The 19,028-nt window shown below is 48.9% G+C and overlaps 1 protein-coding gene across 6 annotated transcripts in view; it reads left to right on the forward strand.

Annotated features, from left to right (window-relative positions):
* Positions 1-19,028, forward strand: part of LOC128685442 (uncharacterized) — a 167,106-nt gene that overhangs the window by 101,021 nt on the left and 47,057 nt on the right. The window lies entirely within an intron of this gene.

The following is a 19,028-nucleotide window of genomic DNA, read 5'->3' on the forward strand; positions in this document are numbered from 1 at the left end:
GTTCCAACTGGTTGCTCAGTGTTTCAGCTGGTTGCTCAGTGTTCCAACTGGTTGCTCAGTATTGCAACTGGTTGCTCAGTGTTGCAACTGGTTGTTCAGTGTTCCAACTGGTTGTTCAGTGTTCCAACTGGTTGTTCAGTGTTCTAACTGGTTGCTCAGTGTTGCAACTGGTTGTTCAGTGTTCCAATTGGTTGTTCAGTGTTCCAACTGGTTGTTCAGTGTTCCAACTGGTTGCTCAGTGTTCCAACTGGTTGCTCAGTGTTTCAACTGGTTGCTCAGAGTTCCAACTAATTGCTCAGTGTTTCAACTGGTTGCTCAGTAATGCAACTGGTTGCTCAGTGTTCCAACTGGTCGTTCAGCGTTCCAACTGGTTGCTCAGTATTGCAATTGGTAGCTCAGTGTTCTAACTGGTTGCTCAGTGTTCCAACTGGTTGCTCAGTGTTCCAACTGGTTGCTCAGTATTGCAACTGGTTGCTCAGTGTTCCAACTGGTTGCTCAGTGTTCCAACTGGTTGCTCAGTGTTCCAGCTGGTTGCTCAGTATTGCAATTGGTAGCTCAGTGTTCTAACTGGTTGCTCAGTGTTCCAACTGGTTGCTCAGTGTTCCAACTGGTTGCTCAGTGTTCCAACTGGTTGCTCAGTATTGCAACTGGTAGCTCAGTGTTCTAACTGGTTGCTCAGTGTTCCAGCTGGTTGCTCAGTGTTCCAACTGGTTGCTCAGTGTTCCAACTGGTTGCTCAGTATTGCAACTGGTAGCTCAGTGTTCTAATTGGTTGTTCAGTGTTCCAACTGGTTGCTCAGTGTTCCAACTGGTTGCTCAGTATTGCAACTGGTAGCTCAGTGTTCTAACTGGTTGTTCAGTGTTCCAACTGGTTGCTCAGTGTTCCAACTGGTTGCTCAGTATTGCAACTGGTAGCTCAGTGTTCTAACTGGTTGCTCAGTGTTCCAACTGGTTGCTCAGTGTTCCAGCTGGTTGCTCAGTATTGCAATTGGTAGCTCAGTGTTCTAACTGGTTGCTCAGTGTTCCAGCTGGTTGCTCAGTGTTCCAACTGGTTGCTCAGTGTTCCAACTGGTTGCTCAGTATTGCAACTGGTAGCTCAGTGTTCTAATTGGTTGTTCAGTGTTCCAACTGGTTGCTCAGTGTTCCAACTGGTTGCTCAGTATTGCAACTGGTAGCTCAGTGTTCTAACTGGTTGTTCAGTGTTCCAACTGGTTGCTCAGTGTTCCAACTGGTTGCTCAGTATTGCAACTGGTAGCTCAGTGTTCTAACTGGTTGCTCAGTGTTCCAACTGGTAGCTCAGTGTTCTAATTGGTTGTTCAGTGTTCCAACTGGTTGCTCAGTGTTCCAACTGGTTGCTCAGTATTGCAACTGGTAGCTCAGTGTTCTAACTGGTTGTTCAGTGTTCCAACTGGTTGCTCAGTGTTCCAACTGGTTGCTCAGTATTGCAACTGGTAGCTCAGTGTTCTAACTGGTTGCTCAGTGTTCCAACTGGTTACTCAGAGTTGCAACACCGGTTGCAACACTGGATCCTTGTTATAACGTCGTAGTCGACAGTTCCACTTCACTTAGTTACTTCTCCTCACCTTCCCTCTCTCCTCTTCTTTCTATTCAAAGTCTTCCACCTTCCTTCAGGAAATCTTTTCACACATTTTTTTGGTCCGTGTTTATCAACATTTTCCCTGCATACTTAAAGACATGCCGGTTAAAAGGTCGTAAATGAAATAACTTGAAACATTATGAACCGCTACGAATTTATATAAACTGGTGAAGCCGATGACGTGGCAACCATTTTCCGTTGAGTTACTAATACGTATTGATCTAATACCTTATTTTTTTCTTCATCATCATTCGTGACTTATTTTTTATTAGTTATACCTCTTGTCTGTGTTTATTTCTCAAAATTGTGTCTCTTGTGATTTAAACGTTAATAGAGAGCATCAGGCTTGGTTGGTAGCGTCCTCAGTGACAGACTGAGGGGTCTGGGATCGATCCCCGGCACGGGTGGTACGTTGGGAATATTTCCTTACGCCTGCTGCCCCTCTTTACCTCACAGTAAATAGGTGCCTGGGTGTTAATCGACTGGTGTGGGTCGAATCCTGGAGGACAATATTAATCTAAGTTCCTGGAAATGCTCTGCATAACCACCTGGAGTATACCTGGAGAGGGTTTCGGGGGTCAACGACCCCGCGGCCCGATCTATGACCAGGCCTCATGGTGGATCAGGGCCTGATCAACCATGCTTTTACTGTTAGCTGCACGCAACCCGACGCACGAACCACAGCCCGGCTGGTCCGGTCAAGTACTGACTTTAGGTGCCTGTCCACCGCCTTCTTGAAGACAGCCAGGGGTCTATTAGTAATCCCCCCTTATGTATGTTGGGGAGGCAGTTGAATAGTCTTGGGCCCCTCACACTTATTGTGTTGTCTCTTGTCGTGCTAATAGCAGCACTGCTTTTCATTGGCGGGATGTTGTATCGTCTGCCGAGTCTTTTGCTTTCATTGGAAGTGATTTTCGTGTGCAAGTTTGGTACTGATTCCTCTAGGATTTCCTAAGTGTATGTAATTATGTATCTCTCCCGCCTGCGTTCTAGGGAGTACAGGTTGAGGAACTTCAAGCATTCCTAGTAATTGAGGTGTTTTATCGCAGTTATGTGTACTGTGAAGGTTCTCTGTACATTTTCTAAGTCAGCAGTTTCACCTGCCTTGAAAGGTGCTGTTAGTGTGCAGCAATATTCCAGCCTAGATAGAACAAGCGACCTGACGATTGTCATCATGGGCTTGGCATCCCTAGTTTTGAAGGTTCTCATTATCCATCCTGTCATTTTTCTAACAGATGCGAGTGATACAATGTTGTGATCTTTGAAAACGAGATCACTCCCAGGTCTATTGTGTGGTTGGAATTTGTTTTATACAACGATATAGTTTAAATTTCCTCACGTTTTCCATATCGGAGTAATTGAAATTTCTCATTATTGAACTTCACATTCTTTTCTGCGGCCCATTAAAGATTTCGTTGATGTCCGCCTGGAGTCTTGCAGTATCTTCGTTGGTGGACGCTGTCATGCAAATTCGGGTGTCATCTGCAAAGGAAGACACGGTGCTGTGGCTTACATCCCTGTATATGTCAGATATAAGGATGAGGATCACGATGGGAGCGAGTACTGTGCCTTGTGGAACAGAACTTTTCACAGTAGCCGCCTCAGACTTTACTCTGTTTACTACTACTCTTTGTGTTCTGTTTGTTAGGAAATTATAGATCCATCTACCAACTTTTCCTGTTATTCATTTATCACGCATTTTGTGCGCTATAACACCATGGTCACACTTGTCTAAAGTTTTTTGCAAAGTCTGTGTATACTACATCTACGTTTTGTTTGTCGTCTAGAGCATCCAGGACCTTGTCATAGTGGTCCAGTAGTTGGGACAGGCAGGAGCGACCTGCTCTAAACCCGTGTTGTCCTGGGTTGTGTATCTGATGGGTATCTTGATGAGTGGCGATCTTGCTCTTAGAACCCTTTCCAAGATTTTTACGATATGGGATGTTAGCGCTATCGGTCTGTAGTTCTTTGCTCTTGATTTACTGCCACCATTGTAGAGTGGGGCTATGTCTATTGTTTTAAGCAACTGTGAGACAACCCCTGTGTCCATGGTTTTTCTCCATAGGATGTTAAAAGTGCATGGTAGGGGTTTCTTGCAGTTCTTGATGAACACGGAGTTCCATGAGTCTGGGCCTGGGGCAGAGTGCATGGGCATGCCATTTATCGCCTTTTCGAAGTCATTTGGCGTCAGGATAATATCAGATAGGTTCGAGCCTACCAAATTCTGTGTCTCTCATAAAAAATTCATTTAGGTCTTTGACTCTCAGTCTGGTTAGCGGCTCGCTAAAAACCGAGTCATATTGGTACTTGAGTAACTCACTCATTTCCTTGCTGTCATCTGTGTAGGAGGCATCTCGTCTAAGTAGAGCTCCAATACTGAATGTGGTTTTCGACTTAGATTCCTTAAGCTTGAGTTCGATGTTTGCTATTCCTCTGACCAGTGCCTCCCTTCGTATTACAGATATATTGGCTTCTTTTAGCCGCTCGGTTATTCTTTGCTTTCGCCTGTATAGGGCGCGCCTTTCTCTTTTAGTTTACATCTTCTCTTCCTTTTCCTTTACCTCGGGTGCCACAGAGTTAATTTGTTTTATACATAGGTTTGGGTCCATGTTGTTTAGGATATCTTCCCAGCTGACTTGGTCCCACCTTATGTTTTTGTTATTGAAGTTAAATTTGGTGAAGGCTCCCTCGTGACTGACAATATTTTGTTGGTCTGGGGCCCCGCGTATACTGACTGTACCTCTGTTATGTTGTGATCTGGGTATATTTTTTGATATGGTAATATTTTGTATCAGATCATCATTGTTAGTGAAGATGAGGTCCAATGTATCCTCCAATCTTGTTGACTCTATTATTTGCTGGTTTAAGGTGAATTTGGTGCAGAGATTTAAAAGCTCGTGTGTGTGCGAGTTTTCATCTGAGCTGCCTCCTCGTGTTATCTCTGCTACAACATTATTTGCTACATTACTCCATTTTAGGTGCCTTAGGTTGAAATTCCCCAGGAGCAAGATGTTGGGGGCAGGAGCTGGAAGATTTTTCAGACAGTGGTCTATTTTCAAAAACTGTTCCTGGAATTGTTGGGAAATTGCATCTGGAGGCTTGTATACAACCACAATGACCAGGTTTTGGTTCTCGATCTTTACTGCCAAAACTTCAGCTACATCATTTGAGGCATTAAGTAGTTCTGAGTATATCAGCTGCTACTCTGTGACGTACAGGACAACCTCCCCCATCCTCCCGTCTGTCTGTTCACTCTGTCGTATAGGTTGTAACCCAGGATCCATATTTCATTGCCAAAGTGATCCTTTATGTGGGTCTCTGTGAAAACCGCGAACATTGCGTTTGACTCTGTAAGCAGTCCATGGATGAAAAGTATTTTGTTGTTCATTAATGGCTTTAGACCCTGTATATTTGCAAAGATGAATGTCGTCGTGTTGGTGGTATGGGGGGAGGTCTTTTTTTCCTGGCACTAATATCTGTTATTTTGGAGTGGAGGCCATTGACTGTGATTCCACTCCAGAAATGACAGGAGTTGGTGTACGATTTCTGTCATTTCCTGCCAGTGTTTTTTCCTTCCTGGCGCTAAAAAATCTCTCTCTCTGGAGTGGTTGTGGCTACACAGTTTTCCCCATGGTCTGGATATTTGTATCTTCTTGTACCCTTTAGGTGGTGTGCCTCACAATTTAAGATATAGCATTGTCTTTCCCGAATTGAAGAGTGACACATTTCAAGATGGAAGAGCTTACAGGAAGGAAGGTTGCATTCTCCTGTTGTCATATGGGCACGACATTTCCTGGAGTGGTCAAAGTTGCACGTCACATCTGTTATCCAGATATTCCATGCCTGCAGATACCTAATGCATAGAATTTGCATAGGTATGATTTCTGTTTGCCTTGGTTTTTCGGAAGGGTTCTGTATTATAGTACGCCAGTGATATCAGCTAAGTCTGTAATAGTTGCATCATCTACGTGTAGAAATAAAAATTATTAGGCTCAGGGCCTATGAATTGCATGCCAGTCACCTGTATACTGATATAAGAGAACTTGAATTCGTTGACCCCTGAGCTTCACTCAAACTTCTACAACACAATTGTCCTCCAAGATTTGTTAAGTTATACCATGAATTAAGGAAAGATCCTGGACTTCACAGTACGAAACAGAAAAGAAAATGTGATAGTAATTATGGACAAGGTAGATTATAGTGGAAAAATGAATATGTTATTGGAAGACGGGGGAACTTACGTGCCTCTTAAAGTTTCCGATGCTTCTTCCTCCATCGTCAGAACATGAACTGCATTGTAGTAATATGAACTGCATTGCAGTAATATGAACTGCATTGTAGTAATATGAACTGCATTGTAATAATAACAAAATGCTACTTAAACATAATATTAAAGGATGATACTAATTAAAAATTCTGATTACAAGAAGAATCAGACTAAAGTATCTAAGTATCTTTGAGGTCCAGCACAAATATATATAAACTCAAAGTGTGATAAATAGTTACCAGTGAATAAACATGAGGGTGAACCTCGGTTCGAGCCGCTCGCCCACACTTCCGTTTATTCAAATGTATACAAGTTTAACAATCGTAAATATAGACTATATCACTTTATTCTGATAAATGATTCTTATTGTAATTAGACTTTTAAAAAGTTTAATCTTGCAATACTATTTTTAAAAAGATTTAGTATTGTGATAGAGTTAAGTTTCTGATGATGGACGAAGAACCGACCGAAACGTCAATAAATAAGCTGGCTATCCATGGAAAATTTTATTCTTGAGAGTGTTGGTCCTGCTCTTGATCCAGTGAGCTGGCGGCTCTAACCTCATTCCCTTCCTTGGGTGGACTTGATTACCTCCCACCCCTCCAAAGTGCTCCATGACCCATGCTGGTTTAGCGTTTCCCCATATTTTTAAAAATGCTGTTGTAGAGCTGAAGAGTTGCATCCAGAGGCAGAGACAGTTTACTGGATCTCCTGATTGTTAATGACTTGAGTGAGTGGTGAGCGTTCATGAGTGAGGATCTTGAGTGAGTGGTGAGCGTTCATGAGTGAGGATCCTTGAGTGGTGAGCATTCATGAGTGAGGATCCTTGAGTGGTGAGCGTTCATGAGTGAGGATCCTTGAGTGGTGAGCGTTCATGAGTGAGGATCCTTGAGTGAGTGGTGAGCGTTCATGAGTGAGGATCCTTGAGTGAGTGGTGAGCGTTCATGAGTGAGGATCCTTGAGTGGTGAGCGTTCATGAGTGAGGATCCTTGAGTGAGTGGTGAGCGTTCATGAGTGAGGATCCTTGAGTGAGTGGTGAGCGTTCATGAGTGAGGATCCTTGAGTGAGTGGTGAGCGTTCATGAGTGAGGATCCTTGAGTGAGTGGTGAGCGTTCATGAGTGAGGATCCTTGAGTGGTGAGCGTTCATGAGTGAGGATCCTTGAGTGGTGAGCGTTCATGAGTGAGGATCCTTGAGTGGTGAGCGTTCATGAGTGAGGATCCTTGAGTGGTGAGCGTTCATGAGTGAGGATCCTTGAGTGAGTGGTGAGCGTTCATGAGTGAGGATCCTTGAGTGAGTGGTGAGCGTTCATGAGTGAGGATCCTTGAGTGGTGAGCGTTCATAAGTGAGGATCCTTGAGTGAGTGGTGAGCGTTCATGAGTGAGGATCCTTGAGTGGTGAGCGTTCATAAGTGAGGATCCTTGAGTGGTGAGCGTTCATGAGTGAGGATCCTTGAGTGACTGGTGAGCGTTCATGAGTGAGGATCCTTGAGTGAGTGGTGAGCGTTCATGAGTGAGGAGTGAGTGGTGAACGTTCATGAGTGAGGAACCTTGAGTGAATGGTGAGCGTTCATGAGTGAGGATCCTTGAGTGAATGGTGAGCGTTCATGAGTGAGGATCCTTGAGTGAGTGGTGAGCGTTCATGAGTGAGGATTGGTGAGCGTTCATGAGTGAGGATCCTTGAGTGAGTGGTGAGCGTTCATGAGTGAGGAACCTTGAGTGAGTGGTGAGCGTTCATGAGTGAGGATCCTTGAGTGAGTGGTGAGCGTTCATGAGTGAGGAACCTTGAGTGAGTGGTGAACGTTCATGAGTGAGGAACCTTGAGTGAATGGTGAGCGTTCATGAGTGAGGATCCTTGAGTGAATGGTGAGCGTTCATGAGTGAGGATCCTTGAGTGAATGGTGAGCGTTCATGAGTGAGGATCCTTGAGTGAGTGGTGAGCGTTCATGAGTGAGGAACCTTGAGTGAGTGGTGAGCGTTCATGAGTGAGGAACCTTGAGTGAGTGGTGAGCGTTCATGAGTGAGGAACCTTGAGTGAGTGGTGAGCGTTCATGAGTGAGGAACCTTGAGTGAGTGGTGAGCGTTCATGAGTGAGGATCCTTGAGTGAGTGGTGAGCGTTCATGAGTGAGGAACCTTGAGTGAGTGGTGAGCGTTCATGAGTGAGGAACCTTGAGTGAGTGGTGAGCGTTCATGAGTGAGGATCCTTGAGTGAGTGGTGAGCGTTCATGAGTGAGGATCCTTGAGTGAGTGGTGAGCGTTCATGAGTGAGGATCCTTGAGTGAGTGGTGAGTGAGGAACCTTGAGTGAGTGGTGAGCGAGGATTGAGTGGTGAGCGTTCATGAGTGAGGAACCTTGAGTGAATGGTGAGCGTTCATGAGTGAGGAACCTTGAGTGAGTGGTGAGCGTTCATGAGTGAGGAACCTTGAGTGAGTGGTGAGCGTTCATGAGTGAGGATCCTTGAGTGAGTGGTGAGCGTTCATGAGTGAGGAACCTTGAGTGAATGGTGAGCGTTCATGAGTGAGGAACCTTGAGTGAGTGGTGAGCGTTCATGAGTGAGGAACCTTGAGTGAGTGGTGAGCGTTCATGAGTGAGGAACCTTGAGTGAGTGGTGAGCGTTCATGAGTGAGGATCCTTGAGTGAGTGGTGAGCGTTCATGAGTGAGGAACCTTGAGTGAATGGTGAGCGTTCATGAGTGAGGAACCTTGAGTGAGTGGTGAGCGTTCATGAGTGAGGAACCTTGAGTGAGTGGTGAGCGTTCATGAGTGAGGATCCTTGAGTGAGTGGTGAGCGTTCATGAGTGAGGAACCTTGAGTGAATGGTGAGCGTTCATGAGTGAGGAACCTTGAGTGAATGGTGAGCGTTCATGAGTGAGGAACCTTGAGTGAATGGTGAGCGTTCATGAGTGAGGAACCTTGAGTGAATGGTGAGCGTTCATGAGTGAGGATCCTTGAGTGAGTGGTGAGCGTTCATGAGTGAGGAACCTTGAGTGAATGGTGAGCGTTCATGAGTGAGGAACCTTGAGTGAGTGGTGAGCGTTCATGAGTGAGGAACCTTGAGTGAATGGTGAGCGTTCATGAGTGAGGAACCTTGAGTGAGTGGTGAGCGTTCATGAGTGAGGATCCTTGAGTGAGTGGTGAACGTTCATGAGTGAGGAACCTTGAGTGAATGGTGAGCGTTCATGAGTGAGGATCCTTGAGTGAGTGGTGAACGTTCATGAGTGAGGAACCTTGAGTGAATGGTGAGCGTTCATGAGTGAGGATCCTTGAGTGAGTGGTGAACGTTCATGAGTGAGGAACCTTGAGTGAGTGGTGAGCGTTCATGAGTGAGGAACCTTGAGTGAGTGGTGAGCGTTCATGAGTGAGGATCCTTGAGTGAGGATCCTTGAGTGAGTGGTGAACGTTCATGAGTGAGGAACCTTGAGTGAGTGGTGAGCGTTCATGAGTGAGGAACCTTGAGTGAGTGGTGAGCGTTCATGAGCGAGGATCCTTGAGTGAATGGTGAGCGTTCATGAGTGAGGATCCTTGAGAGAGTGGTGAACGTTCATGAGTGAGGAACCTTGAGTGAGTGGTGAGCGTTCATGAGCGAGGATCCTTGAGTGAGTGGTGAGCGTTCATGAGTGAGGAACCTTGAGTGAGTGGTGAGCGTTCATGAGTGAGGAACCTTGAGTGAATGGTGAGCGTTCATGAGTGAGGATCCTTGAGTGAGTGGTGAACGTTCATGAGTGAGGAACCTTGAGTGAGTGGTGAGCGTTCATGAGTGAGGAACCTTGAGTGAATGGTGAGCGTTCATGAGTGAGGATCCTTGAGTGAGTGGTGAGCGTTCATGAGTGAGGATCCTTGAGTGAGTGGTGAGCGTTCATGAGTGAGGAACCTTGAGTGAGTGGTGAGCGTTCATGAGTGAGGATCCTTGAGTGAGTGGTGAGCGTTCATGAGTGAGGAACCTTGAGTGAGTGGTGAGCGTTCATGAGTGAGGATCCTTGAGTGAGTGGTGAGCGTTCATGAGCGAGGATCCTTGAGTGAGTGGTGAGCGTTCATGAGCGAGGCTCCTTGAGTGAGTGGTGAGCGTTCATGAGTGAGGAACCTTGAGTGAGTGGTGAGCGTTCATGAGTGAGGAACCTTGAGTGAGTGGTGAGCGTTCATGAGTGAGGAACCTTGAGTGAGTGGTGAACGTTCATGATTGAGGATCCTTGAGTGAGTGGTGAACGTTCATGAGTGAGGAACCTTGAGTGAGTGGTGAACGTTCATGAGTAAGGATCCTTGAGTGAGTGGTGAACGTTCATGAGTAAGGATCCTTGAGTGAGTGGTGAGAGAGCTGGACAGATACCTAAAGTCAGTGCCGGATCAGCCGGGCTGTGGCTCGTACGTCGGACTGCGTGCGGCCAGCAGTAACAGCCTAGTTGATCAGGCCCTGATCCATCGGGAGGCCTGGTCATGGACCGGGCCGCGGGGGCGTTGATCCCCGGAATAACCTCCAGGTATCCAGATCCTTGAGTGAGTGGTGAGCGTTCATGAGTGAGGAACCTTGAGTGAGTGGTGAACGTTCATGAGTGAGGAACCTTTGTCAGCATAGTTGCTGATCCTCCTTTACATGTGTTGTATGCATAGATTAGATGAGCATTATAGTACCATCCATGTGTTTATATAGAAGATCCCTTAGGCCTGTGACTGTATGACGTCATGGGATGCAGCGAGCGAGTGAGACGAGCTACCTCGGCCTCAGACGACGCATAGGCATCATAGAAGGCAGGACACGGCAGGCTGGGCTCCATCTCCCATTACCACAGTCTGACAATAGTGTTACCATCCAACAAGTGAGTTTACCTTATCCATCAATCTCCTACCGAACCCCCACACGACACCTTGAGTGAGTGGTGAGCGCTCATGAGTGAGGATCCTTGAGTGAGTGGTGAGCGTTCATGAGTGAGGATCCTTGAGTGAGTGGTGAGCGTTCATGAGTGAGGAACCTTGAGTGAGTGGTGAGCGTTCATGAGTGAGGAACCTTGAGTGAGTGGTGAGCGCTCATGAGTGAGGAACCTTGAGTGAGTGGTGAGCGTTCATGAGTGAGGAACCTTGAGTGAGTGGTGAGCGTTCATGAGTGAGGAACCTTGAGTGAAAGGTGAGCGTTCATGAGTGAGGATCCTTGAGTGAGTGGTGAGCGTTCATGAGTGAGGAACCTTGAGTGAGTGGTGAGCGTTCATGAGTGAGGAACCTTGAGTGAGTGGTGAGCGTTCATGAGTGAGGAACCTTGAGTGAGTGGTGAGCGTTCATGAGTGAGGAACCTTGAGTGAGTGGTGAGCGTTCATGAGTGAGGAACCTTGAGTGAGTGGTGAGCGTTCATGAGTGAGGAACCTTGAGTGAGTGGTGAGCGTTCATGAGTGAGGAACCTTGAGTGAGTGGTGAGCGTTCATGAGTGAGGAACCTTGAGTGAGTGGTGAACCTTCATGAGTGAGGATCCTTGAGTGAGTGGTGAGCGTTCATGAGTGAGGAACCTTGAGTGAGTGGTGAGCGTTCATGAGTGAGGAACCTTGAGTGAATGGTGAGCGTTCATGAGTGAGGAACCTTGAGTGAGTGGTGAGCGTTCATGAGTGAGGATCCTTGAGTGAGTGGTGAACGTTCATGAGTGAGGAACCTTGAGTGAGTGGTGAGCGTTCATGAGTGAGGAACCTTGAGTGAGTGGTGAGCGTTCATGAGTGAGGATCCTTGAGTGAGTGGTGAGCGTTCATGAGTGAGGAACCTTGAGTGAATGGTGAGCGTTCATGAGGGAGGAACCTTGAGTGAATGGTGAGCGTTCATGAGTGAGGAACCTTGAGTGAGTGGTGAGCGTTCATGAGTGAGGAACCTTGAGTGAGTGGTGAGCGTTCATGAGTGAGGAACCTTGAGAGAATGGTGAGCGTTCATGAGTGAGGAACCTTGAGTGAGTGGTGAGCGTTCATGAGTGAGGAACCTTGAGTGAGTGGTGAGCGTTCATGAGTGAGGAACCTTGAGTGAGTGGTGAGCGTTCATGAGTGAGGAACCTTGAGTGAAAGGTGAGCGTTCATGAGTGAGGAACCTTGAGTGAGTGGTGAGCGTTCATGAGAGGAACCTTGAGTGAGTGGTGAGCGTTCATGAGTGAGGATCCTTGAGTGAGTGGTGAGCGTTCATGAGTGAGGAACCTTGAGTGAATGGTGAGCGTTCATGAGTGAGGAACCTTGAGTGAGTGGTGAGCGTTCATGAGTGAGGAACCTTGAGTGAGTGGTGAGCGTTCATGAGTGAGGAACCTTGAGTGAGTGGTGAACGTTCATGAGTGAGGAACCTTGAGTGAGTGGTGAGCGTTCATGAGTGAGGAACCTTGAGTGAGTGGTGAGCGTTCATGAGTGAGGAACCTTGAGTGAGTGGTGAGCGTTCATGAGTGAGGAACCTTGAGTGAGTGGTGAGCGTTCATGAGTGAGGAACCTTGAGTGAAAGGTGAGCGTTCATGAGTGAGGAACCTTGAGTGAGTGGTGACCGTTCATGAGAGGAACCTTGAGTGAGTGGTGAGCGTTCATGAGTGAGGATCCTTGAGTGAGTGGTGAGCGTTCATGAGTGAGGAACCTTGAGTGAATGGTGAGCGTTCATGAGTGAGGAACCTTGAGTGAGTGGTGAGCGTTCATGAGTGAGGAACCTTGAGTGAGTGGTGAGCGTTCATGAGTGAGGAACCTTGAGTGAGTGGTGAACGTTCATGAGTGAGGAACCTTGAGTGAGTGGTGAGCGTTCATGAGTGAGGAACCTTGAGTGAGTGGTGAGCGTTCATGAGTGAGGAACCTTGAGTGAGTGGTGAACGTTCATGAGTGAGGAACCTTGAGTGAGTGGTGAACGTTCATGAGTGAGGAACCTTGAGTGAGTGGTGAGCGTTCATGAGTGAGGATCCTTGAGTGAGTGGTGAGCGTTCATGAGTGAGGAACCTTGAGTGAGTGGTGAGCGTTCATGAGTGAGGAACCTTGAGTGAGTGGTGAGCGTTCATGAGTGAGGAACCTTGAGTGAGTGGTGAGCGTTCATGAGTGAGGAACCTTGAGTGAGTGGTGAACGTTCATGAGTGAGGAACCTTGAGTGAGTGGTGAACGTTCATGAGTGAGGAACCTTGAGTGAGTGGTGAGCGTTCATGAGTGAGGAACCTTGAGTGAGTGGTGAAGGTTCATGAGTGAGGAACCTTGAGTGAGTGGTGAACGTTCATGAGTGAGGAACCTTGAGTGAGTGGTGAGCGTTCATGAGTGAGGAACCTTGAGTGAGTGGTGAGCGTTCATGAGTGAGGAACCTTGAGTGAGTGGTGAGCGTTCATGAGTGAGGAACCTTGAGTGAGTCACTTAAGAGCAGTACCATGAAAATTTTAGTACGTAGCTGAAGAAAGTTGAATGTCAATTCACAGTTGACTCAGCAACTGTGCTCTGCCTGTTCTAGTGCCACCCCATGTTCACCCTTGTCCCAGTACCACCCCATGTTCACCCTTGACCCAGTACCACCCCATGTTCACCCTTGGCCCAGTATCACCCCATGTTTACCGTTGTCCCAGTACCACCCCATGTTCACCCTTGTCCCAGTACCACCCCATGTTTACCGTTGTCCCAGTACCACCCCATGTTCACCCTTGTCCCAGTACCACCCCATGTTCACCCTTGTCCCAGTACCACCCCATGTTCACCCTTGTCCCAGTACCAGTATCACCCACACTTGTTCACCCCATGTTCCCCTTGTCCCAGTACCCCCCAACCACCCCATGTTCACCCTTGTCCCATTCACAGTACCACTCCATGTTCACCCTGACTCAGCAACTGTGCTCTGCCTGTTCACCCTTGTCCCAGTACCACCCCATGTTCACCCTTGTCCCAGTACCACTCCATGTTCACCCTTGTCCCAGTACCACCCCATGTTCACCCTTGTCCCAGTACCACCCCATGTTCACCCTTGTCCCAGTACCACCCCATGTTCACCCTTGTCCCAGTACCACCCAATGTTCACCCTTGTCCCAGTACCACCCCATGTTTACCGTTGTCCCAGTACCACCCCATGTTCACCCTTGTCCCAGTACCACCCCATGTTCACCCTTGTCCCAGTACCACCCCATGTTCACCCTTGTCCCAGTACCACCCCATGTTCACCCTTGTCCCAGTACCACCCCATGTTCACCCTTGTCCCAGTACCACCCCATGTTCACACCTGGCCCAGTACCACTCCATGTTCACCCTTGGCCCAGTACCACCCCATGTTCACCCTTGTCCCAGTACCACCCCATGTTCACTCCTGGCCCAGTACCACCCCATGTTCACCCTTGTCCCAGTACCACCCCATGTTCACCCTTGACCCAGTACCACCCCATGTTCACCCTTTTCCCAGTACCACCCCATGTTCACCCTTGGCCCAGTACCACCCCATGTTCACCGTTGGCCCAGTACCACCCCATGTTCACCCTTGTCCCAGTACCACCCCATGATCACCCTTGTCCCAGTACCACCCCATGTTCACCCTTGTCCCAGTACCACCCTATGTTCACCCTTGGGCCAGTACCACCCTATGTTCACCCTTGGCCCAGTACTACCTCATGTTCACCCTTGGCCCAGTACCACCCCATGTTCACCCTTGGCCCAGTACCACCTCATGTTCATCCTTGGCCCAGTACCACCCCATGTTCACCCTTGGCCCAGTACCACCCCATGTTCACCCTTGGCCCAGTACCACCCCATGTTCACCCTTGGCCCAGTACCACCCCATGTTCACCCTTGGCCCAGAACCACCCCATGTTCACCCTTTGCCCAGTACCACCCCATGTTCACCCTTGACCCAGTACCACCCCATGTTCACCCTTGACCCAGTACCACCCCATGTTCACCCTTGACCCAGTACCACCCCATGTTCACCCTTGGCCCAGTTCCACCCCATGTTCACCCTTGTCCCAGTACCACCCCATGTTCACCCTTGTCCCAGTACCACCCCATGTTCACCCTTGGCCCAGTACCACCCCATGTTCACCCTTGTCCCAGTACCACCCCATGTTCACCCTTGTCCCAGTACCACCCCATGTTCACCCTTGGCCCAGTACCACCCCATGTTCACTCCTGGCCCAGTACCACCCCATGTTCACCCTTGGCCCAGTACCACCCCATGTTCACCCTTGGCCCAGTACCACCCCATGTTCATTCCTGGCCCAGTACCACCCCATGTTCACCTATGACCCAGTACCACCCCATGTTCACCCTTGACCCAGTACCACCCCATGTTCACTCCTGGCCCAGTATCACCCCATGTTCACTCCTGACCCAGTACCACCCATGATCACCCTTGACCCAGTACCACCCCATGTTCACCCTTGACCCAGTACCACCCCATGTTCACCCTTGGCCAAGTACCACCCCATGTTCACCCTTGTCCCAGTACCACCCCATGTTCACCCTTGACCCAGTGCCACCCCATGTTCACCCTTTTCCCAGTACTACCCCATGTTCACCCTTGTCCCAGTACCACCCCATGTGCACCCTTGGCAAAGTACCACCCCATGTTCATCCTTGTCCCAGTACCACCCCATGTTCACCCTTGGCCCAGTACCACCCCATGTTCACCCTTGTCCCAGTACCACTCCATGTTCACTCTTGGCCCAGTACCACCCCATGTTCACCCTTGGCCCCGTACCACCCCATGTTCACCCTTGACCCAGTACCACCCCATGTTCACCCTTGTCCCAGTACCACCCCATGTTCACCCTTGTCCCAGAACCACCCCATGTTCACCCTTGTCCCAGTACCACCCCATGTTCACCCTTGACCCAGTGCCACCCCATGTTCACCCTTGTCCCAGTACTACCCCATGTTCACCCTTTTCCCAGTACCACCCCATGTTCACCCTTGTCCCAGTACCACCCCATGTTCACCCTTGGCCCAGTACCACCCCATGTTCACCGTTGGCCCAGTACCACCCCATGTTCACCCTTGTCCCAGTACCACCCCATGTTCACCCTTGTCCCAGTACCACTCCATGTTCACTCTTGGCCCAGTACCACCCCATGTTCTCCCTTGGCCCAGTACCACCCCATGTTCACCCTTGACCCAGTACCACCCCATGTTCACTCTTGGCCTAGTACCACCCCATGTTCACCTTTGTCCCAGTACCACCCCATGTTCACACCTGGCCCAGTACCACCGCATGTTCACACCTGGCCCAGTACCACCCCATGTTCACCCTTGGCTCAGTACCACCCCATGTTCACTCCTGGCCCAGTACCACCCCATGTTCACCCTTGACGCAGTACCACCCCATGTTCACCCTTGACCCAGTACCACCCCATGTTCACTCCTGGCCCAGTACAACCCCATGCTCACCATTGTCCCAGTACCACCCCATGTTCACACCTGGCCCAATATCACCCCATGTTCACCCTTGGCCCAGTACCACCCCATGTTCACTCCTGGCCCAGTACCAACCCATGTTCACCCTTGTCCCAGTACCACCGCATGTTCACCCTTGGCCCAGTACCACCCCATGTTCACCCTTGTCCCAGTACCACCCCATGTTCACCCTTGTCCCAGTACCACCCCATGTTCACCCTTGGCCCAGTACCACCCCATGTTCACCCTTGTCCCAGTACCACCCCATGTTCACCCTTGGTCCAGTACCACCCCATGTTCACCCTTGTCCCAGTACCACCCCATGTTCAATCTTGGCCCAGTACCACCCAATGTTCACCCTTGGCCCAGTACCACCCCATGTTCACCCTTGACCCAGTACCACCCCATGTTCACCCTTGTCCCAGTACCTCCCCATGTTCACCCTTGTCCCAATACCACCCCATGTTCACCCTTGGCCCAGTAACACCCCATGTTCACCCTTGACCCAGTAGCACCCCATGTTCACCCTTGACCCAGTACCACCCCATGTTCACACCTGGCCCAGTACCACCCCATGTTCACCCTTGACCCAGTACCACCCCATGTTCACCCTTGTCCCAGTGCCACACCATCCCTTGGCCCAGTACCACACCATGTTCACCCTTGACCCAGTACCACACCATGTTCAACCTTGGCCCAGTGCCACACCATGTTCACCCTTGGCCCAGTACCACACCATGTTCACCCTTGGCCCAGTACCACACCATGTTCACCCTTGGCCCAGTACCACACCATGTTCACCCTTGACCCAGTACCACACCATGTTCACCCTTGGCCCAGTACCACACCATGTTCACCCTTGGCCCAGTACCACACCATGTTCACACCTGGCACAGTACCACCCCATGTTCACACCTCGCCCAGTACCACCCCATGTTCACCCTTGGCCCAGTACCACCCCATGTTCACCCTTGGCCCAGTCCCGCACCATGTTCACCCTTGGCGCAGTGCCACCCCATGTTCACCCTTGGCCCAGTACCACCCCATGTTCACCCTTGGCCCAGTACCATACCATATTCACTCCTGGCCCAGTACCACCCCATGTTCACTCTTGGCCCTGTACCACACCATGTTCACACCTGGCCCAGTACCACCCCATGCTCACCCTTGGCCCAGTATCACACCATCTTGACACCTGGCCCAGTACCACCCCATGCTCACCCTTGGCCCAGTATCACACCATATTCACCTTGGCCCAATACCACCCCAAGTTCACCCTTGGCCCAGTACCACCCCATGCTCACCCTTGGCCCAGTACCACACCACATTCACCCTGGCCCAATACCACCCCAAGTTCACCCTTGGCCCAGTACCACCCCATGCTCACCCTTTGCCCAGTACCACACCATATTCACACCTGGCCCAATACCACCCCAAGTTCACCCTTGGCTCAGTACCACACCATGTTCACCCTTGGCCCAGTACCACCCCATATTCACCCTGGCGCAGTGCCAACATATACTCTACTTACCCCTGCGTTATAAGTCACGGTGCCAGCAAAGTATAAATAACAAGCTACCATCTTAGTTCACATGATGCGTCTTGACCAGTGTATCTACACCCGCAGTCATGTCCCTTGAGAACACTTTTACTAACATGGTTCAGATGTGGGTTGCCAAGCTCCCACATCATTGAGCTTCCATACGGGGCTATGAGTATCATTTTGCATTCCGGGAAACCAGCTTATCGTTATCTGTTAATTTCTATTAAGCTATGATCAGCCTGGCTATAGTGACACCATGTACGCATGACACTCTTAGCTCAGTTATGTTGACGCATCTTGCAGTGCGTGAGTGCCTTGTTGCACTGTCGCGGAGGACTGGGATATGCATTCACCTTGTACAGATGGTACTGGAAGAGGGATAGGAGACCCCTTGAGATTTTGTGTATATATATATATATATTTGTAGTAGGTTGGTAGACAGCAACCACCCAGGGAAGTACTACCGTCCTGCCAGATGACTGTGAAACAAAAACCTGTAATTGTTTTGCATGATGGTAGGATTGCTGGTTTCTTTTTCTGTCTCATAAACACGCTAAGATAACAGGGATATCTTGCTACTCCTACTAACACTTTGGTCACACTTCACAGACACGCACATGCATATATATATATACATACATCTAGGTTTTTCTCCTTTTTCTAAATAGCTCTTGTTCTTTTTTATTTCTTCTATTGTCCATGGGGAAGTGGAAAAGAATCTTTCTTCCGTAAGCCATGCGTGTCGTATGAGGCGACTAAAATGCCGGGAGCAATGGGCTAGTAACCCCTTCTCCTGTATACAATTACTAAAAAAGAGAAGAAGAAAAACTTTATAAAACTGGGTTGCTTAAATGTGCGTGGATGTAGTGCGGATGACAAGAAACAGATGATTGCTGATGTTATGAATGAAAAGAAGTTGGATGTCCTGGCCCTAAGCGAAACAAAGCTGAAGGGGGTAGGAGAGTTTCAGTGGGGGGAAATAAATGGGATTAAATCTGGAGTATCTGAGAGAGTTAGAGCAAAGGAAGGGGTAGCAGTAATGTTAAATGATCAGTTATGGAAGGAGAAAAGAGAATATGAATGTGTAAATTCAAGAATTATGTGGATTAAAGTAAAGGTTGGATGCGAGAAGTGGGTCATAATAAGCGTGTATGCACCTGGAGAAGAGAGGAATGCAGAGGAGAGAGAGAGATTTTGGGAGATGTTAAGTGAATGTATAGGAGCCTTTGAACCAAGTGAGAGAGTAATTGTGGTAGGGGACTTGAATGCTAAAGTAGGAGAAACTTTTAGAGAGGG

This window comes from Cherax quadricarinatus, chromosome 8 (genome assembly GCF_038502225.1).
Source record: "Cherax quadricarinatus isolate ZL_2023a chromosome 8, ASM3850222v1, whole genome shotgun sequence".
Lineage (NCBI taxonomy): Eukaryota > Metazoa > Arthropoda > Malacostraca > Decapoda > Parastacidae > Cherax > Cherax quadricarinatus.